This window comes from Pinus tabuliformis, chromosome 1_2, assembly GCF_031772625.1.
Source record: "Pinus tabuliformis cultivar Carrire ecotype Pingquan chromosome 1_2, CPIR1, whole genome shotgun sequence".
In the NCBI taxonomy this organism is placed as follows: Eukaryota; Viridiplantae; Streptophyta; class Pinopsida; order Pinales; family Pinaceae; genus Pinus; species Pinus tabuliformis.
Window position 1 is genome coordinate 1,299,050,671 of NC_142298.1, and position 23,280 is coordinate 1,299,073,950.

General features: G+C 39.5%; 1 pseudogene; it reads right to left on the reverse strand.

Moving 5' to 3' along the window:
* Nucleotides 1–413: 413 nt before the first annotated feature.
* LOC149210993 (uncharacterized protein At4g15970 pseudogene) lies at nucleotides 414–22,873 on the reverse strand (annotated as a pseudogene).
* Between the last annotated feature and the right edge of the window lie 407 nt (nucleotides 22,874–23,280).

Below are 23,280 nucleotides of genomic sequence, written 5' to 3' on the forward strand. Positions count from 1 at the left end.
AGAATATTTTCAAAATCTAAATGACTTTAACATTTAATACACATACATAATTATAACTTTCATATTTAAAATTTTGGAGTATGCTTTAAAACTGTCTGTAAAGGCATAAGGCTCAGAGACATTTGGAAGGAGTGAAGACTTAGGAAAATCCAGATACATCTGGCAGGAGTGAAGGTTTAAGGAAACAGGTTAACGTGCAAAACCCAGAGACATTTTGCAATAGTGAAACCCTACCCCTTACAAATCACCAGATTCCAGGTGACCTATTTTTCTTTGAATAACAGTGATGAATCCACCCGCGAATAACAGCTTAAAAAAACTGTTGCATTGCTGATTTGAGAACTGAGTTGTTACTTACGAATGAGTGCGACTCTCAGGAAATGGCAGTCAATCCTCGGCCACAAATTTGTAATCTATGTTGTTAGTCCAGAAGATAAACATGATTCAGGGGCCCTCCAATCGACAACAGTTGTTAGACTCCCATTGAGAGCACGAAAATATGCCCAGTCGTCCAGAGTTAATGTCAAATCAGCAATCTTGTTCTTCATGCCTACACAACAGTTGGCATGCATGGTGAATACATCATTCAAACTTGCTCTCTGCTCACAGAATCCACTGATGTACTTGGTATCAAGAAACACCATCTTCAACCCTATTTCAGACAAGTAACTCCCTGATTTGATATTGTTTAACACGGCCTGATCGTGCAAATTGAGGTAGGATGCCCTGGACTCATACCACCATTCATAAAACTTAATACTTTTATTGCTGGATCGAGCGAAGTTGAAACCTCCGTTGGCGTCATTGGATAGATTGTGTGGATCGCCCGTGTAATGATCGCAGGCAATCTGAAAATCAGCTTTTTCATCAAACAATTGGAATGGATTGCGGAACCACAGTACATCGGCATCCTGTTCAGTAAATCATTATACAATAGAATCAATTAATCATTGTAGTGTATTCCTAGATTGGATTGAAAACCATGATTAGATGGAGAGATATTTCAATCATTAACTATTGGTTATGTACCTCTACAATGTATGAAATTGAAATACACATACTGAGAAAACAAAGCTGTAACCCAATGCCAACACATGTTTCAGAAAAAGTATTCTGGCCCACATCAGATCCAAGTATTCTTGGGTCATAAAAACCCTCTCCCCTGAAAAATTAGGTCCTTGCTTCAGCAGAAAATAGCAGTGTGGATGAATCTGCTGGCAACGCTTAAATGCCTGTTCGTCGACTGCAACGAGGAGGACATGATTCAACAACTGTTGTGTCCCTTCGCCAATCCGAAAACTCTGCAGGTACAAATCTAGTATACTTTTTTCTTCTGCCCAAGCTGCGTTTATGGGTGTGATTATCACAGTCTTGTTTGGCATTGAAGCTTTTTCTAGAACACTTCCCAATTCAGCGATGGCTGTTGGCGAACTCATATCGGCACTCTGCAAGAGATTGGCAATTATTGAATACTCATAGCCATGGAAATCTATTTATAGGAAAAACATGTAATTATTATAAAAAAATTTGAGAAGCAAATTGTGTATTGGTTAACTTTGTTGGATGGTTAGTGGATATTTTTACCATCATTTAGATCAGAAAATTAAAAGAGGTGTGAAGTGTCCATCCAAAATGTTGGATCAGGAAATTAAAAGAGGCATGAAGTATCCATCTAAAATGTTGGATAGAGTTAATCTAATACACAGTTTGGTTCTTAAAAATGAATATTATTATTATTATCCAATTCTAAAGTCACTACCAAGCCACACACCAAATCGGTGTATGAGACTCCATGTTTCAGCACAACATTGCTAAGTCTAGGTTCCCAAAAATGAATATTATTATTATTATCCAATTTTAAGGTCACCGCCAAGCCAGACACTAAATTGGTGTATGAGACTCCCATAAATGTTGGATAGAGTTAATCTAATACACAGTTTGGTTCTTAAAAATGAATATTATTATTATTATCCAATTTTAAAGTTACTACCAAGCCACACATCAAATTGGTGTATGAGACTCCCTGTTTCTGCACAACATTGCTAAGTCTAGGTTCCCAAAAATGAATATTATTATTATTATCCAATTTTAAGGTCACCCCAAGTCAGACACTAAATTGGTGTATGAGACTCCCATATTTCCGCACAACACTACTAAGTCTAGGTTCCAAAAAATGAATATTATTATTGTTATCCAATTTTAAGGTCATGGCCAAGCCATACACCAAATTGGTGTATGAGACTCCCATGTTTCTGCACAACACTGCCAAGTCTAGGTTCACAAAAATGAATATTATTATTGTTATCCAATTTTAAGGTCATGGCCAAGCCATACACCAAATTGGTGTATGAGAATCGCTCTGTTTTCGCACAACACTGCTAAGTCTATGAAGAGATACATACTCTACTCCCTCTGGTTTTGAACCTGTGACTTCTTAAGAAGAAACATATGCTCTAGACCATTAGACCCGTTCAAACTGTATAACCAATAACTATAGAAATCTCCCATATATAACCAATCACATGACACAATATTTTACACCCACATATTATTGTAAGAGTTCCAGAAAATAAGATGTATAAAAAATTGTTATAAAACCCCAACTTACATGATCAAGTAGCATGTAGACACCTTTTCTGCCATTGCTCTGGCCATCTGGGCAATAATAATATGAGAGTGTAATGAGTAAAGTGAAAATGCAAACGCAGAATATAATGCCATATTTACATATCATCCCCTGCTGCTCGATGTTCTGCAATCTTTTTTCAACCCGCGGAGTCATCATTCCCTGATCCATAACATATTTCTTCGTGCAATTTCTCAGCCAAAAGGAGTTAACCAAGTACGCTATTCTATGAAAACATTATTATAATGTCACGGCAATTCATAATTTGCTCCCATTCATCTATGGTCATTCCGATAATTTTGAGATATTTCTTCGTGCCATTTAATTTCGCCAAAGTTTACGAAAAAATCGGCTTGAGGATGAAGCGTCCTGTAGCTGGATTCAAGAAGAGATTGGCAAGTGGAGAGTAAGAAGAGTGAGATGTCAAAATAACCTGAGATGGAGAGTAAGAAGAGTGAGATGTCAAAATAACCTGAGATGCAGCCGACTGATGAGGTGTTTTTACTTTCGTATCGCAGCACCCTACGGCGCCTGATGAGATAGTGATTCGTCAGTCGATCAGTTACTTACTGCTGCGGTGTAGAGTCAACAACCTCCGCAAATTAATACCTACACATTCGGTTAATGCGAATCAACTTATATCCAGTTTCTCCAGGTGAGAACCGAAGTGTCTACCGAGCTGAGAAATTGTTTGGATAATCCAAAGTCATTCGAATTTGGGTAATTTGATTTTGGGTAATTTTTTTTTATTAAATTTTGTAGTAGTAGTGTTTGAATTGAATTATATATTGATAGTAGAAATAGATTTAGCATCATTAAAAATTTCTATGAAACCTAAAATTTTAAATTTAACAACCGTAATCTAAATTTATAAAAATTTATACTAAAATTTATCAAAATATTACATAACAATCTCGTTAGACTACGGCTGTGAGAACACAGACGAGAATTAAAGTCATTTTCTTGAATTATTTTGGATTCCAGCATTGTCCGCCTGAGTTTCAAAGAATCTTTGAAGTGTTTTTCCTCTGGAATGTTTGATTGCAAGCATTTCGTAGTAAGTGAGTTCTCGATTCGAATACTTTGAAGTGTTTTGTATTTGTAATTTTTTGTGCGCGTTAATCATTATATGGAAATTAGTCAAAACTGACAGCAAATACAGTTCGGATTGGTTGATGTATTGAGTCAATTATAAGGAATTTAGTTAAACCTCACAAGCAGCACAATCTAGGTTATTTGTGGGCCCATATTTAATTACATTGTAGAATTCCGGAAATATATGGGAATGTGATGGAGACCAGTTAAGTTCATGACTGTAGATTTCGGAAATAGCTGGGAATTTGATCAACAATGGAAAGTAAATTTTATAATTGATTATATATTTATTGTAAAATTGTAGCTGAACTTACACTTATAATAATGAATTTTTGTAATTAAAGAAGAAATAAGATGGATAGAAAAAAGATTAATGAATTTTATTCATGCATAAAAAAAAATATGAGAGATTAGTAAAACACATGTATGCATTTGTGGAGTGTTTTTTTGGTGATAATAATGAAGTTTCCATGCATAACTCTACTTATTAGTTTAACTGAAGTATCATTAAGTGTATGTTATCTCCAATAACCACTTGAAGCATTACTAGAGAGAAAAAAATGAATAGGTCACAACAAGAAGCAATGTAATGTACCCATTTTATAATGCATCTTGACAACATAGAACAAATGCAAGAAGAAGAAAGAGGGAAAAGCACATGGGAACAAAACCCCCTTCAAAATACAATACTAAAAAAATAATACTACTAAGCAGTTGTGTCCTCCATCCTAAGGCAGTCTTATAGAAAGTAAAACTTATGCTCAGTGAGATTCTTTATGAAGATGTCAATATTATGTTTAGAAGTGGGACAATACTGCAAGTCGATGACCCTATCATGTACTTGGATGTAGTGCATATGAATCTCAATGTGTTTTGTTTGTTGCCATTGCAATGGATCTCTGCAAAATTTTAGTGTGCTTTCATTGTCACGCCAAATGACAATCGAACAATGAAATATGATACCAAGCTTAGTGAGGAAGCTCTACAACCAAATAATGTAAATGCAACCTTTATATTCAGGCTCTACCGATGATAAAGCAATCACAAATTATTTTTCACTAGACTAGGAAATGGGGTCAAAGCCTAAACTAAGAGCATATCTAAAAGTGAAATTTCAATTAATGTTATCCCCAACCTATTGATAATGCTAGACCCACCAACATTCCAGGGGTCTCCCCGATATGTGGTCCCAATTAGACCTCACACCGTTTGGGATAAGAGGCCCATCTGGAATATGGCCCGGTTGTCGTTTATTTTAAAGATATGCCTTGGCTCTAACTGTCTGCAAGAAAGAGGAATGAAAATGTGTCTTCAAAAACCAAGGGGATGTGTTTGGTGAGTGTTCAATCATATGTGTGTTAAGATGAGTCTCTAACAGAGAGGTAGTAGTACGACCCTAGTAGAGACACACATAAACAAGAAGGATCCATACAACATCAAGCAGAATAGTCCACAGAGATGCATCGGTCGGTGCAACCATGTAATGAGGAGGATATGTCTAATATCTAGCGGAATAGTCCATGTGGATGTGACAACAGTTGCAACACATTCTCAATATGATAAGTACTAATATAACCAAAATAGTTCAACTACTTTAGCACAGATGAAAGAAAACATGAATTAAAAACATTCACAGAATGGTCTTACAAATATCCACAATCCATGCAAGAAGAATGCACTAGCCCATAAGGCTTCTTATATTAAGTAAAAGTTCCAAGACACATGTATATAATGAACATCACTAGCTCCAATAGTGGAGCGTTGGAGCCACTCCTTGCTCCCCAAAAGAACTAGCTTTTCTGTCCAATGCATTGTGGGAAGAGCCAAGGTGAAAAGTCCTTTCCTCTTACAAATTTGAGGGTGTATATCTAACAATGAGGAAGTGATGCTTCACTTTCCTTATGACTCTTTATCTACCCTCATTACTGTTTGACTTCCTATGACTTTTCAACTTTACATGACTCTTCATATTCCATACATGTCCTTTGGACTTCCACTTTACAATACATTTCGAAACATAATTTACATCACTAACCACAATGGTGTGGCATGTGACAACTCATAACATGACATGACACTATTGACATAGACTTGCTTGATGATGTCGCAATGTCAAGCCACTACTACCACTGTGTGTTGTAGGTCTTCCTCTTTTCACCTCTGCATGGCTTGTTGATAAGGGGTCTTCAATGATCTCAAGTCTTGATTGATGATCGAAAACTAGTGTCCCTTTTCTTTCTCTTAATTGATCAGCTTGCTTATTCAGCTACAAGATGGTCTTTCAGCATGTTGTGCTCCTTCATCTCCTTCTTCATCATCTCGTCATGGCATAATAAGGTACCTGTTTCTGCAATCCACTCGTGATGAGATGACATCAGTTCGAAAACCCCCTAGTCTAAGATTGAGCATGTTGATCCATTCACTGACCTGGAACCGAATGGAAGGTTGGAAAAAGGGCTCAGTGAGTGCGCAATTACATAGTTCAAGTAGGGAAGGGGAGCCTTGAGCCTTGATACTACAGAGTGTGCAGTTCATCCTAGGTTGAGGGGACAAAGAGCATAATTCCTATGGTCAGTGTGACAAGTTGAGGGAATGAGCATTGGGTGAGCACATTGTGTGGTTCTAGAAGACAACAAAGGGTGGACCATTACGCAACTACACAGTTTGGGAGCTTAAGGATGAGATTGAGGCTAGAGACTGTGTAGTGCACAGTTAAGGCCACGCTAGGAGGAAAATTTGTGCAATTCTGGGAACCAAGGCCAGGGCTTCAGCACAGAAACATCATAGTGCAGCAGTTATGGGAGGAAGGAAGTGTGCATTGCACAGTGACAAGAGGCAAGGTCATAGCTGATGACTGATTTTTTGTAGTGCGCAGTTCAGGGAAGTTGGTTGAAGCTAGGTTTCTTGGTGGGGAAGCTTTCTATAAAATGACTAAGTGCGGGATTAGTGAGGCTGATGTGAACAGTGATAAAACTTTGACTATGATAACACACTTAGAATACTTGATGAAAAAACAACATAGATCATCCAAGACACATGAAAATACATTTCCTTCAGTGTGACAACTATACGAAAACTTTACGACAAGTGTGACACTTAAGATACTCTTTGCGACGACCGTGATGACTTGTGCAATAGTTCTCAAAAAATTTGAAATGAGTGCGACGGATCTTTACATGGTCAGAAAAACTCATTTACACAAATGTGACCTCTTGAAACCACCATAACAGGCTTATATAGATGATGTGACAACCGATAAGCGAAAAGACGACATTCTTCCTATCTTGCAAAGGGGAAAAAGCTCCTCAAGAAAACACATGGAATGAGTTTCAAAGTTTGCGACGACAATGTACAATACCTAAGAAGGCTTTGGAATTGAGTGTAAGCCAAAATTTTGGAAGGTGTTGTAGCAATGAAACACTTTGCGACACGCTCGTAGAATTCTAGTCTCTCTGCCTTGGTTAACTCTTTTATCTAGGGCCTTGGTTCTTTGGGGAGTATTGATTCATCTTGTGGATTACCTTGGTCTTCCCACTTATCCTGTGAATAAACATGGTCCCATTCATACTTTCTCGGTTGAACACATCATAAGATTCAACGATATCGCAAAGTTTCAAGTTGGGAAGGGCAATGAAGTTCACGAGATTAAGATTTTCAGAGCATGTTTTTTCATCTCTGGTGTTGCTCCGCTACCAGCGAGCCAGACAGTAACCCGACAGTGTCACTACAGGAACACAGGCATTACTTCGTTGCCTGCATTAGGGGAATTTTGAGGTCCAAAATGGGCCTCCTAAGAAAACTGTACAACAAAAATAAACTTTATAAAAACCAATAGGATTCAAGATGATGATGTCAACCATGGGGGATGATTCACCATTTTTGGAGTAAAAAAGTAAAATGATGAAAGAGTAATAAAATAGTTTTTAACTCGTATTTTAAACCTATCTCCCTAAGGTGTTACTCAAATTTCAAGCGGAATTACTCATTAGATGCAAAATTTAATTCCTCATCCAAGGAGTACCCATGTTGCATACTTTTGATGGACCTTGCTACATGAAGAATGAGAAATACATGAAAAAACGTGATTGTAATCATTGTTTTCATGTATTTCTCATTTTTCGTGTACTAGGGTCCATCAAAAGTATGGAACATGGGTACTCCTTGGATGAGGAATCAAAATTTTCATCCAACGAGTGTTGCCTCTCGAAATTTGAGTAAACCGATATGGAGATAAGTTGAAAAAATAGTTTTTTCTTTTCTCCCTCTAAAATTTGATGATGTAATCTAATCTTATTTTATTATTTCCATTATTATTTTATAATTTCCTTAGGAGATCCATTTTAGACCTCAAAATTCCCCTAATGCGAGCCTGGACAATACCCTCATAGAGTTTTTTGCTTCACCTCTCTGCATAGGAAGCTTTTCTATTCTTTCACATTTATTTATTTATTTTATAGGATTGTGCATTGGCACTTATTCATTTTAAGGGAAGAAGAGGGATCCCGACTTATTGAGAGAATCATATAGAGACCTTTGATTTAGGTTTGCTCATTTATATTTTTCCCCTTCTCCTTCTCTACTAATTGATAGGCATTGTTATCACCCTAAGAAACTCTCCTAGGTTGTAGCTTGGAGATGCTCGGGACATCACAAACTCAACTTAATGTTGGAAATGGATGAATGGAAGGAATGATGCATATTCAAGCTAGATAACCACTCCTACTTTGCTTGACTCCAGACATGCGTGAACACCCCCAGACTACAAAGCTTTAGACCACCAATTACTCACAGTTTAAAGATTGGGTGAATATGAAGAATATTGACCACACCAGCAGATACACAGAACCCTGTGATGGCCGGCTACAACCAATAAAGAGGTCTACAATTCTAATTCCCTAGTGCACAGATAGGATGACAGCTCTCTGTCACTAAGTGAAAAGAAACCCGATCAATACATTCATTGATACATGCAAGATCCAAACACAGAGGTGGGATGACAACCCCTCTAATGCTAAACATCAAGAGTTCAGGAAGAATGCATATCAAGCACAGCCTAGAACAGAATAGAAATGGAAAGTGAGCAATTAACAGCAAAAGAAGCTTGTATTAGCTGAAAATGAAGACGAGATGCTGCGACTATCAAAGCAGTTACAGTCTCCAAAAGTTGAACCTTACATCAAAACAACAACCATCAACCCTGATTACATTTGTTTTTTGGGTATATATAGAGTTTTGATTACAAAAATGTCTTGCTATTCTAGGCATGGAGGGGTCATAATGGACCACCAACCGCTTTAACTGTTTGATAGATTTTCTAATGCAATCTGCCTGCTTTTATGAACAAAATGGATCTTCTTGGATGCTTTATTGTACCTCTCGAGCAGGTGAAGTGTCGTATGGATGAAGTTCCATAACTGCTGAATGTATTTTAACTGCTCGAGGCATGTCCTTTTTCTTCTTGGCCATCCTCCCTGTTGAATGCGGTTGTTGAGGATCTATTATGCCGAGTACTAGATGCAGGCCACCTTCGTCCTTTCGGGAGTATGGAATGGTTAAAGACGTGGACAGTCAGGACGAATGGAGGAAGAAGATCGGCCGTTAGATTGGGTGGATCGACGACAGGAATCGGTTGGCAGAGGGCATTGGGAGATCGGAGGAGGCGGGATGATCACAGGCCGTTGGATCTCAGGGGGGTGGACCCAACGGTCGTCGGGTGCGGAAGTTGCACAGAGTTTATCGGGTGGGGAGAGTGGGCTTGAGCGATAAGCGGTATTGCTCACACTGCTATTGAGGGTTAGGCAATAATCGTACGATGGGGAGCGATACCACTCGGAGGGAGATGCGTGGCGGATGGGGCGGGACAAAACCGCTTTTGATCGCGAGTTAATGTCCGGGTGGCTTGAAGGCATGGGAGGTGCGACTGTCGTCCGATCATAGTGTAGATGATCAGACGGTGGAGGAAATAAACAGGTAGGTTTTGTCGGATGTGATAGGCGAAAGGATTACGAATGCACGCAGTCACTTGAAGACGGTCATGTGCGGTTTTAGGCTTTACACTCGGGCTTAAGGGAAAAAGGCTCTTTTTTATATGGGACAGTAAAACTCACGAAATGGGAATGAGAGGAGGGTTAGTGGAGTGAAAGGGGAGGCAGAATGACCAGTTATAGACTTCCTTCGAGCAAGAAACAAGGAACAAGCTTACTTCTAAGCCTTCAAATATCTGCGACATGTAGCAGGCTAAAACTGGCTCCTTCTGGGGATGAGATCCTCCCTATGAGGTCTCAAAAATTGCAAACCATTGCCTTATACATCAGAACAAGACTAAAAACATTGCCTAGTATTCCATTTGGCATGGAGTCTAACTAAAATTGATAAAACAACATATTTACAACTTTAAGGCCAAAATACCTTAAATCACATAAATTTTCATAAAATGCCCATTAAATGGGCCATCAAAAACCGCTTCTCCTCCCATACTTTGCAGTAGGAAGGTATTGTTCCCTTGGATTTGAGAAATGATAAAAGGCCCTATCTAGAAAGCATCAAATTTCCCATGGTTGCCTTTCTTCTCTTTCAGTGCATCCCACTTCAGAACCAAGTCTCCAACCTGAAAATTATCTGGTTTTGTCTTTCTATCAAAGACTTCCTTTATCTTCTTCTGATGTGCTGCAAACCTTTCAACCAGTTGTTCTCTGATTTGATGTACCTCTGCTAAATCAGTGATCCTTTTTGCCATGTCTTCTTCCTCATTCTGCTCTTCTTATAGGAACTTTGCCACAGGGAGGGTTAACCGAATTGGAAACACAGCCTCAGTGCCATATACCAGCTCAAATGGAGAATTCCCTGTGGATTTCTTAGTGGTCACTCTGTCAGCCCACAGTGCATATTTGAGCTTACAATCCCAATTCTTTTTGTTTTCTTCCAGCAGCTTTTTAATTATCCTTATCATGCTTTTATTTGAAGATTTTGCTAGACCATTGCCTTAAGGATAATATGAGGTGGAATGGACCAGTTTAATGCCCATTGAATCACACATGCCCACCAATTCTTTTGCACTGAAAGCTGCTGCATTGTCTGTGATTAATTTATGTGGACAACCAAATCTGGTGAAGATATGCTCTGTCAAAAACTTCATGACCACATTATGATCAACGTTTCTGGTAGGGATTGCTTCAATCCATTTAGTGAAGTAATAAATGGCTACTAATATCCATCTATGCTAGCCACTGGAATGTGGATTGATTTCTCCAATGAAATCCAAGCCCCACTGCTGAAAAGGTCCATTAGCATGTATTGGTTTTAAGGGCAAGGACTTCAGTTGTTGTTTTCCTTATCAGGCTTTTATTTGAAGATTTTGCTAGACCATTACCTTGAGGATAATATGAGGTGGAATGGACCAGTTTAATGCCCATTGAATCATACATGCCCACCAATTCTTTTGCCCTGAAAGTTGTTGCATTGTCTATGATTAATTTATGTGGACAACCAAATCTGGTGAAGACATGCTCTGTCAAAAACTTCATGACCACATTATGATCAACGTTTCTGGTAGGGATTGCTTCAATCCATTTAGTGAAGTAATAAATGGCTACTAATATCCATCTGTGCTAGCCACTGGAATGTGGATTGATTTCTCCAATGAAATCCAAGCCCCACTGCTGAAAAGGTCCATTAGCATGTATTAGTTTTAAGGGCAAGGACTTCAGTTGTTGTTTTCCTTCAAATCTTTGGCACCTGTCACATGATTTAACAAATGAAAAGACATTAGAAAACAAGGTGGGCCAATAGTACCCAGCTCTGAGAATTTTGTGGGCTGTATTTTTCCAATAATGATGCCCCCCACATATGCTGGAATGAAATTGTTGCATGACTCCAATGAATTGTTCTTTGTCCAGACACCTTAGAATAATTCCAGAGGGATCCCTCCAGTAGAGCAGATTTTCATGAATGCAATATTTTTCTGCCCTGAGATTAATAGTTATGGCTTGACTTTGAGTAAGGCTTGGAGGGATTTCTAGCTTCAGCAAGAATTTAGCTATTGCAGAGTACCAATCACAAGAAGCTAGATTTTCTACTAATGACTGTTCTTCCCCTAGTGCATCTGTTTCTTCCTCTGTTTGACCATTTTCTGCAATTGTACCCATGAGATTTATGTCCAACATTCTGCAATTTTCTCCAGCCAATAACTTGGCAAGGCCCTGACCTCTGACAAGCTTGGTGGGCTTCAATTCTATATTAAATTCAGTTAACTTTGCAATCCATTTAGCCCTTCTTCCATCGGCATCAAGCTGTGTTAAGAAATCTTTTATTGAAGTAGAGGGTACATATGCAATTATCTTGGAATGCAGAATATAAACTCTGAAGGCTTTTAAAGACTTGATAAGAGCATATGACTGTTTTTCAATAATATCATACCTCAGCTCAGCATCCCTTAAGGTTTTGCTGAAGAGTTCCACTAGATGCTCTGAGCATTCTTCATCTGCTTGCAATAAAATTGTTGCAAGGGCGTCTTTAGAGGCAAAAGAAAATATGTGGAACTCCTTGCTGTAATCTGGACTTATTAAAGTGGGAGCTTCCATGATAGCTTTCTTAATGGACTCAAAGGATTTTCTTGTTGAATCAGTCCACTTAATCTCTAACCCCTTTTCAACATGGAGGTAATATGCTTTACAAGTTATGCAAAATTTAGGATAAACCTCCTCACAAAATTTATTTCGCCCAGAAAGGACTGAATGTCTTTTTTTGATCTTGGGACATACAAGGTCTGTATTGCTCTTACTCTTTATGGGTCAATTTTGACACCTGCAACAGAAACAACATGTCCTAATAGCTTGCCCTCTTCCAAAGCAAACTGTGGCTTCTTAGGATTGACTGAGATCCCAAACCTCCTGCACTTCAGGAACACTTTCTTTAAATGCTACAAATGGTCATGATAGCTGCTGGAGGACATCGTTATATCATCAAGGTAAATAAGGACAAACTTATCCTTTTCTCCCAAAAATGCTATATCCATAGCTCTCTAAAAGGTGGCTCCAGCATTCATCAACCCAAAAGGCATCTTGGAATACATAAAAGTGCCCCAAGGAGTGGTGAATGCAGTTTTCTCTTAGTCATCTGAATGTGCAACAATCTGGTTATAGCCTGAAAATCCATCTAGGAAAGACATCACTTTGGCTCCTGAGACCTTCTGCAGCAAATGCTCCATCTTGGGCAGAGGATAGTTGTCTTTTTTAGAGAATTTGTTCAAGTTTTCTGAAATCAACACAAAGTATGATTTCTCCACTTTTCTTCCTCACTACCACTAAGTTGGCTACCCATTTGGAATATCTGAGAGGGGCTATGATTTTGGCAGCTAGTAACTTTTTTATTTCTTTTTCAATCAAAGGAAGGAGCAAAGGATTTATTGGTCTCAGCTTCTGCTTGAAAGGGATGGTGTCTTTCTCTAAAGGGATTTTATGATGGATAATCTTTTTTTCATATGTTTTCAGGTCACTATATTCCCAGGCAAAGACATCAACAAGTTGCTTCATTAAATTGCAGTATTCAGCACTTTGGTTAGCAGATAGGCGGGTGGATAGATTTATGTATCTTGGCTAACCTGGACTCCCTATATTGTGCTTACAGACTGCAGATTGGTCTTCTTGGGCAGCCTTATAAGGCACATCATTCTGGTGAAATAGTCTTTCTAGCAGAATTAGACCCCTAGGTATATGATTGTTGGGCAGTTGGACAATGTTTTCTTTACCAATTTTGTTTCTAAGCTGAGATTGGGGCTTTTCCTCCAAGGCTTCATTCTCTTGGTCAATTTGCATTTCAGAAAACTCATCAATGAATTGCAGGAATCTATTTACTTCAGCATCATCCTCAAAAAATTTCCAATGCTGGACATTATTAGGCAAGGACAGTCTATATTTCATTTGGACTTCATAAACGAGTTTGGGAGGCATGGGAGGAATAAACATGCTGGCAGACACAACAAGGGAATCAACAAGCTGATTTTTGGCTCTAGGGACATATGAGATACAAAAATGATCAAAAGCATCTTTGAGTCTCCATACCTCATCTCTGTATGCTTTCAGCCTTGGGTGCTTTGCTTGAAATGTTTTATTCACTTGCTGAATGATCAGATCAACATCTTCAAACACTTTTATGTTTCTGATTCCTCTATCTTTAGCTGAATTGAGACCCAATATCAGAGCCTCATACTCTGCTATATTGTTTGTGACTTGGAAAGCCAGCTTAACAGATAGATGTGTGCTTTCTTGTTCTAGAGATATCAACACCACCCCTGCTCCTGCAGTCTCCTTGGAACATGCTCCATCAAAGAACATCTCCCAAACCAGCCCTTCCTGCTCTCCCTCGGCCTGATTTGTTGGTTTCTTAATCTGTATTGAGGCCTTCTGAGATTCTTCTATTTGGAGGATACAAGCTCCAAAGTCGGTGTCCACAACATATATGGGATGATTAGAAGGATTATTCTCATCACTGATGATGTATGCCAGCTGTGCTTCTCTGTACAATATCTTGCTTTCTCCCCCAAAAACTGGGACAGTGCAATAAGATAAGCCATTCTGTAATGTCCCACCTAGTCTCTTAATCCACCATCTGGGTAGTAGCATGCCAAACTTGGGAGGGACATCTGTTACCACAATATCCATCATCATGCTCTTCATGGGCAGTTGAGTTAGGGTAATGGCTAGATCTTTAATCAACCCCAGACATTTCACCTTTCTTGAATCAAATGAGAATAAATCATGATATGGTCTGGTGATGTCAAGGCCTAATTCTTCCATGACAGCTTTAGGCATCAAATTGTGGCTGGCCCCTGCGTCTAGGAGGCAATTGTGGAGGATTTTGTCATGAATGGTCAAGGAGACATAAAATGATGGAGAATTACTATCAGCAGGTTCGATCATAGGGCTAAGCACAATTGCAGGCTTGTCATCTTGCAAATTGACATAGTCAGTGGAGGTTTGTGTGGCTTTCAGCTCAAGAGCCTCAAGGATAGGCTTTCTAAAAACTTCACTCCTTACAAGTTCTAACAGAGGCACAGATATTTTTAACTTCTGGACTTTTGACTCAAAACTGAAAGGGGAAGGGGACTTATCAGGACCTCTTACCTCTTGAGCTGGTGCTTTGAGGATGACTGGATCAGCTGCTGGTCTTTTCTATCTGATATTCTGTGACTCTGTCTGGACAATAGCTTTTTGGGCAGGGCTGTCATTGACATTGTTTTCCTTTGACCTCAGATTATATCTTTGTTGTTCACCAGTCTGCAAAACAACCTCTTTTCCCCACTCTTGACTGGTTTGGTCTTGCAGTAATGATTCTTCATATGCAACTAATGCCAAAAAGGTAGCACTACCTTTATCTTCCATGCAATGAATTTCATCCTCCTCTTCAAACTGCTCCTCCTCCATGACTACGTTTTGGAAAGAGGCCTTAACCTTTTGTTCTTCACTTGCTTCTTTACCCCTTTGTATGATTTGCAACTACTCATTTGCTCTTCTGAATGGATTTGGATTTCGTGGAGCAAATGTGTTTTGGAACCTTGCTTTCCCAGAACTCTGCTCTACTTTTAGCTTAGATATCTCAGCAGCTAATGACTCTATCATTTTAGTCATCTTATCTAGTTTAGGTTCTGAGGATGAAGCGGAGGAAGAGGAAGCCTCACCTCTCTGCCTTCTTCTATCAGCATGACCTTTAAGCTTTTCTGCAGCAATGATATTTGATTCCACCTCTAGTGCTCCATCCTGCAAATCAGCTAGAGTGGCACATCTTCTTTCTCTCAAAAGCAGGCAGAAATTTGAGTCAAAAGCATTAGCATAAGTGAGTTTGGCAGAGGTGGGGGTAGGCTTTACTTCAGCTGGTATCTTACTATACATGCGGTTAAATCTTTTATTAAAATTAGGCAAAGATTCCTCATTCTCTCTCTTTAGGTTTCCAAACTATGTATGGTAGTAGATCAAGTCTTTTCTATCTCCCCATTATTTCTGTTAGCGCTTGAAATATCACCTCAGGCTGAGAAAGGCAAACTCCAAGGCAACATCAAACCACTTAGCCTCGTAGCTAGCCCTACGGGGCAGGAGAGGGCTCTCTCCGGTATATCTCGGTAAAGATCTTCAATGGGCGAGATAACCAATAAGGAAACACTGATTTTAGGATAGTAAACTGATAAAAGGTTTGAATTGGAAGTTTTAAGATTTTGGTGGAAAGTTGGGGAAAGGCAATTTTGGGTGCGGGGATTGGACACAGTTTTTGCAGGGGGTTCTTTGGGGCAAGGTAGGAGACAGTATTGATGCCTTTGATAGAGGTGGATGGATGAGAATGACCGGTGAAGAGTTAAGGAGAGCAAGCAATAACCTTGAATTCCCCTTAAACAATTGAAAACATTGATATTAAGCAAACTTAAAAGCAGAGCATGACAGTCATGAATTCTACTTTAACACTTCCCTTGCCTAATTTTCAGAAGGAAAAGTAAGGAAATGATTCACATAACACACTTACAAGTACAAAGAGAAACACACCATCAATACATGTGACCACAAGAATCCCAAAAAGGACTGCAAAACCCTGGTCTTCCTTTGCCAAAAATTGCAGAGATACAATGAGTAATACAATAGAGCTTATCCCTCAAGAGTCCAACCTCTCCAACCTCTGAAAATGACTAAGAAAATACATAATATAGGCAATCTAACACCTTTGCTTGCCTCTAGGGGTCTAGCTCATCTTTCTAGGAGCTGTTTCAACCAATTCTAAACTGAGCACTAAAATCTAGGCATTCAAAACAACTTGCCTCTATAAGCTAGGAAACCAATTCATTCATTAAATGTTTGTTGTTTCATGAATGAATCTTCTAGAAGAGATAAATAAGTGTCAAAATATCATAAAATTACATCATTTACAACAAGGAGGATGAAAATCAACTCCAAAAAGTCAAATCCAGTCAAAATTGCGTTTTGCTGAGCTGTAGGTTGAATTCCTGTGCAAACTGCCTGATGGGTCGCGCGCAATTCCTGAATGGGTCGCACGCCTTTGGAGGAACTTTTGAGGCACTTCTAGGTGTCCAAATGAGGCAAAAGTGGTCTTGTTGGAAATTTCTGGATGTCTACTTTCCAACCCAAGTGGAATTTCTGAATTTGGTAGTCATTTGCCCCTCCAAAATTGCAATCTCCCAAGACTGCTTCCTGTGTGTCAAAAATGTGGCAGAAAGTCATTTTTTGCTTGTTTTTTGACTTTCTGGAGGCCCAAAACTTGGTGAAATTTCTTGGCAATGGCTGAGAAAGTGTAACTTTTCATGACAAATCTAGAAATGCTGAGTTTTCCCAAAATGGAGTTGCCAAACGAAAGGGTCGCGCGCCGCGTTGTGGAGGAAAACCTGTGTATGGCACAAAAAATTCACAATTGACAAAATTTTCTCCAAATTTCTTGAAATTTGGGCTGGGAGTCCCCAATAAAGTACCATGCTTAGTCAAAGAGGCTTTGGCCAAAATTTGGAGTGGATCGGGCCTTTTCCATCGTTTTAGTGCCTTGGCCAACCTCCTTAGATCTGGCGATTGAAATTTTGACATTTATCTAAAACCATGACACTTGTGCAAAAAGTGAAGGAGGTTTTTCTTCTTTGGCATGTTATGGACAAAAACCTCTCTCATTTTTCCAAAATTCATATTTTATTGCTCTGGAACATCATTTGAGTGTGACTTGTCCCGATGTGTGAAACAAGGAATTTTGTCGAAATGGAGCGAAATGAAGGGGATAGGGGGCTTCTAAATTCTTGGGGAAATTTTTGGGAGTGGGTAGCGATGTTAGGAAGTAGGGGAAAGTGGAATCTCAGAGATTGAGTGAGGGGAAGGGGTCCAAAAGGGCAAAACACAGGCCAAACCTAGAAAATTGCCAGGTTGTAGCTAGAAACTAGGGTTTGTGCAAAAATGAGGATTTTGGGGGATCTCAGTGATGAAAAGCATTTGATAAGGTACATGAAGGATAGGGGAAGGTGTATGAACATCTGGATACAATTTTTGTTAATGATTTGACCATTCAAGAGAAATTAGCTTTCAAAACCCTAGGAGAGGGAAATGACCTTACCTAGGCTCAACTGAAGCATGAACAAGGTATAAAATGACTCATTAGACACTGAGATGATAATGAAAACCCTATGAATGATGATAGACTCAGTTGAATAGTGACATAGATGGGCATTTGGGAAACTTTGAAAAGAGTGGGTGCAAACCCTAGACCTAATGCCTAGTGACCAAATTTTGCTTGAAAACTCTTTGAAATGACAAAATTTGACTTGGAAACTCTGGGACCACTTTGTAAGAGCATATTTGATCACTGGAGGAAGGCTGGAAATACTGACACTAACAGTTTCAAGAATGCATCATCCAATGCTTCAATGTCTGTTATGGACCAATGGGGAAATTCTCTGAACCACTTTCTAGCCTCTCCATCAAGGCTCTGAAAAAACACTCTCATCCACACATCATCCTCACTGATATCTAAGTTATCAGCATAACTATAAAAAGACTCAAGGTATTCTTCAGCTGTTACTCCCTTTGTACCAATGAATGTGGGCATATATATCTGATATTCTCCTGCAGGCATGGCATTCAAAGGAACAGGAAAGACCAAAGGTCCATACCTAGCAGCTATGATTCTTTCCATCTTCATGGGAACTTGTTGACCTGCCATGACTTGGCTAGCTGGAAGGATATTGGCAGATTGAATGATAGGAAGTAATGAAATAGATGACAGAAGTGAGGGAAAATGATGGACTATATGGGAGGCCTTCTTTGGACTGAGATCCAAAGGGGAATTGACTGAACAAGGAGCTCTATTAATCTCTGAAGGAATTTCTTTACTAACAGTGCTAGGCTCTAAATCTTCAAATTGTATATTCTCAGCTATAACCTTCACCTTCAAAGATATATAAGATTTCTTAAGCTTACTTGATCCTGGTGCTCCTTTCTATGATGTTTTCTTCTGCTTAGCAATCTTCTCAGGGTCAAGCATTGGGTTAGCTGGTGATTTCTGAGGATTTCTTCGGGTATGCCTCACAAACTGAGCTAGAAATAAAATGTGGAGTCGCCACTAGGTAGGTTCTCCAGTAGAGTCGCCAGATAGATGATTACAACCAGAAATGTGTCCAGACTTTGTCTATCATCAAAGCATGGAACTGTGTCATTCTCCCAAGGAAGCTAAGCTTCAATCTCCTCTCCCCAACAACGGCGCCAATCGATGTTATCACCCCAAGAAACTCTCCTAGGTTGTAGCTCAGAGATGCCTAGGAAATCACAAACTCAACTTAATGTTGGAAATAGATGAATGGAAGGAATGATGCATATTCAAGCCAGATAACCACTCCTACTTTGCTTGACTCCAGACATGCATGAAAACCCCCAGACTACAAGGCTTTAGACCACCAATTACTCACAGTTTAAGGATTGGGTGAATATGGAGAATATTGACCACACCAGCAGATGCAGAGGACCCTGTGATGGCCGGCTACAACCAGTAAAGAGGTTTACAAATATAATTCCCTAGTGCACAGACAGGATGACAACTCTCTGTCACTAAGTGAAAAGAATCCTGATCAATACATTCACTGCTACATGCAAGATCCAAACATAGAGGTGCGATGATAGCCCCTCTAATGATAAACATCAAGAGTTTAGGAAGAATGCATATCAAGCACAGCCTAGAACATAATAGAAATGGAAAGTGAACAATTAACAGCAAAAGGAGCTTGTATTAGCTGAAAATGAAGACGAGACGCTGCGAGTATCAAAGCAGTTACAGTCTCCAGAAGTTGAACCTTACATCAAAACAACAACCATCAACCCTGATTACATTTGTTTTTGGGTATATATAGAGTTTTGATTACAAAAATGTCCTGCTATTCTAGGCATGGAGGGGTCATAATGGACCACCAACCGCTTTAACTGTCTGATAGATTTTTTGATGCAATCTGCCTGCTCTTATGAACCAAAATGGATCTTCTTGGATGCTCTATTGTACCTCTCGAGCAGGTGAAGTGTCGTATGGATGAAGTTCCATAACTGTTGGATGTATTTTAACTGCTCAAGGAATGTCCTTTTTCTTCTTGGCCATCCTCCCTATTGAATGCGGTTGTTGAGGATCTATTATGCCGATTATTGGATGTAGACCACCTTCATCATTTCGGGAGTATGGAATGGTTAAAGACGTGGAAAGTCAGGGCGAATGGAGGAAGAAGATTGGTTGTTAGATTGGGCAGATCGATGGTGGGAATCGGTCAGTGGAGGGTATTGGGAGATCGGAGGAGACGAGATGATCACAGGCCAATGGATCTCAGGCGGGCGGATCCAATGGTCATCAGGCGCGGAAGCTATACAGAGTTTATCAGGCAGGGAGAGCGGGCTTGAGTGGTAAGTAGTATTGCTCACACCGCTATCGAGGGTCAGGTGGTAATCATACGAGGGGGAGCGATACCACTCGGAGGGCGACGCGTGGTGGACGGGGTGGGACGAAACTGCTTTTAATCACGAGTTAACGTCTGGGCAGCTTGAAGGTGTGGGAGGTGTGACTACCGTCCGATCATGGTGAAGACGATCTGACGGTGGAGGAAATAAACAGGTAGGTTTTGTCAGATGTGACAGGCGAAAGGATTACGAATGCGCGCAGTCACGTGAAGACGGTCATGTGCGGTTTTAGGCTTTGCGCTTGGGCTTAAGGGCAAAAGGCTCTTTTTTATATGGGACAGTCAAACTCGTGAAATGGGAATGAGAGGAGGGTTAGTGGAGTGAAAGGGGAGGCAGAATGACCAGTTATAGACTTCCTTCGAGCAAGAAACGAGGAACGAGCTTACTTCTGAGTCTTTGAATATCTGCAACATGTATCAGGCTAATAGGCATGACAACACAAAAACATAAAAAATTGAGTATAGGCACGAGGTTTTCTTGAATAGACACAAGTCCATGGTTTAACCAAAACTTTCCTTACAGAAGGATCGTATTTTTTGTCAGAACTTCATCGATCAAAAGATATAACCAACAGAAGGAAGATGGATAGAAGGCTAGCCAATTGTTCAAGTGTCACAAGACTCTCTTCTAACTCATCCACACACAAAGAAGCTAGGAAACACATTGACATGCAATATTTATTTACATGACACATAGAGAAAACAAAAAAACAAAATCAAGAAAACAAGAAAATAATGTACATAGTGTAGGGCACAACCCTAGATGTTCATTGAAAATAATGTTTTAAGTCTTGGCCATTGACGGGGAGAGATTCAATCCTCCCATCAAATGATTGCATACAATACATGTGTTTTTGTGAATTGTGAATGGTCCAATCCATAGGGATTGAAACTTAATGTGTTTTCCTTTGTCCTCATGGGCTTTGTCCCACTTCAAGACTAAGTCACCCACACTAAAGTTATTATTCCCTACAGAGTTCTTGTTGAACCACCTCTTGATATAGTTCTGATGAAGTGGAAATATTTCTTTTGATTTCAACCTTTCTTCCTATAACTTGTGAAGAGTGTCCATCCTATGCTACACTAATAAGCATGACTTGCCTTGGGATTCTTGTGAAAGTTGGAGAGTGGGAAAGTAAATGTTAGGAGGGAGGATGGCTTCTTTTCCATACACCAGTAAGTAAGAGAAGGTGTTCATAGAGATATTTGGCGTGACTCGGTTAGCCCACAAAGAATTTACCAAAGTGGAGTGTTAGTGCCTTTGTTCAGAGAATATGGTATTTTTAGTGATATGGATAAGGTTCTTATTTTTTGACTTATCAAGACCATTCCCCTGTGGATAATAATTATCTTAATGCTTCAATAAAATTCCACTTTCTAATGAAAAATCATGGAGACAGTTTTAGCGATGAGAAATATGTTGCATTATAAAAAGTAAGTGAAGTATGAATGTCGAACCTAGAAATGATATTATGCTAAAGGAAATTGATGAATTCTTGATTATTCACTTGTTTAAGCGGAACTGCTTCTGTCGACTATGTAAAGTAATATATTACAGAAATTTCTTGCAAATTCTCTACACATCTACCTCTAAGAGCATGTAGAAAATTTGAATGTAGATTAACCCGATAATGCAATATACCCAAAGAAAAATAATATAATCTACTTCTACTATCAATTTGCGGAAGCTTAAAGATAGAGCTGAATCGGAGCTAAACAATACAACCAAAAGAAGAAGAATCAATGCACATGAAACACATAAAATACTCAGGGGAAAGCCTCAGCTAAAAAACCCACTATCTGTATTATCACACAAGGTGGAAATACATTAGAATTATACAAAGCCTTAGCTCTCACAACTAGCCAGCTCTTAGTACAATCCTCCTGGATGCTCACAGGAAAACCTGGCTTCTCACAAGCCTTCCTCTCTACCCTCCAATCTCCTATTTCCTTGCGCAATTCCTCTGGGATGATCTCCTTCACCCAGTTGAACACTGCTCTAACACACTGTCAGAACTGAGAAATCCTCAAGGAACCTTCCCTTGACTGCATGGATGAGTTTCCTTTATAGGAAAACACATGCAATTGATAGTAACATGTCCTTGACATTTAGTTCAACGGGGTCTTTCTCAGAATAGAAATGCACGAGTTTCTGATGAGGGAATATTCAGTTATCTGGAGTACACTAGTTGAGTGCATGCATGCATCAACTGACTGATAACTCACAATTAGTTCCTCAAACAGTTTGGAACTAATTTAACTGGACTTAACTCAGTAAACTGAGCTAACTAATTACAACTCAAATATAACTCAATATTATCTCCTTAATTAAGGGATAATCTCCTTAAGTTAAGGGATAACTATTGCATGACTTCAAAAAGACTTCTAACTTGAATTTCTCCAACTATTTAATCCATAATGAATTAATTAATTAATTAATTCCAAGTAGCTGGTGAGACTAAATTTGATTTTAATTCACAATTTTAATTCAAGGACAAATTAAAATTGGAATATTTTGGATTCTATTTTTATTATTTCTTGTTGCTATTTTCAACATATATGGCAGTGAGCCCTGGATTCGGGTCGAAATGGCGGTAACTGAGGTGGCTACCAACTGGGTTGGCGTGTGGAGAACGCACATGGCCTCCCACAAGGCGGCATAGAAATTCAAAGATAGCATTTACTACAGCCATGAATGCGCCTTGAATGAATACTGCAGACACCCTGATAACCGACCTCAACCTCAGCTCAAAGCAACGTTGCGCTCTTGGGAAAATACTTCTGCCGCTCTTGCAATTCCTCCTCTGCAACCTCAACCCCTACAATGCCTCTGCCCTCATGCAGTGGCGGTGCCCAGCTCCTGCACAACCACTGGTAGACGATGCTATCTTTATTGCTGCATCGACTTTGGTTTGGGCATCCATTTCACCCACAACTTGAATCTGCAAATTCGCATCCCCTCAGCCATAGTCACTCATCCTTCTATTGATTTTCCTGTTAGCTCCGCTGCAATGCTGCAGCCGTCTAAGCCCAATTAGGACCACAACCCACCTTCTCGTTCTGAAAGCATGGTGCGCCATAGGATGTGTAGCCGTAGAGG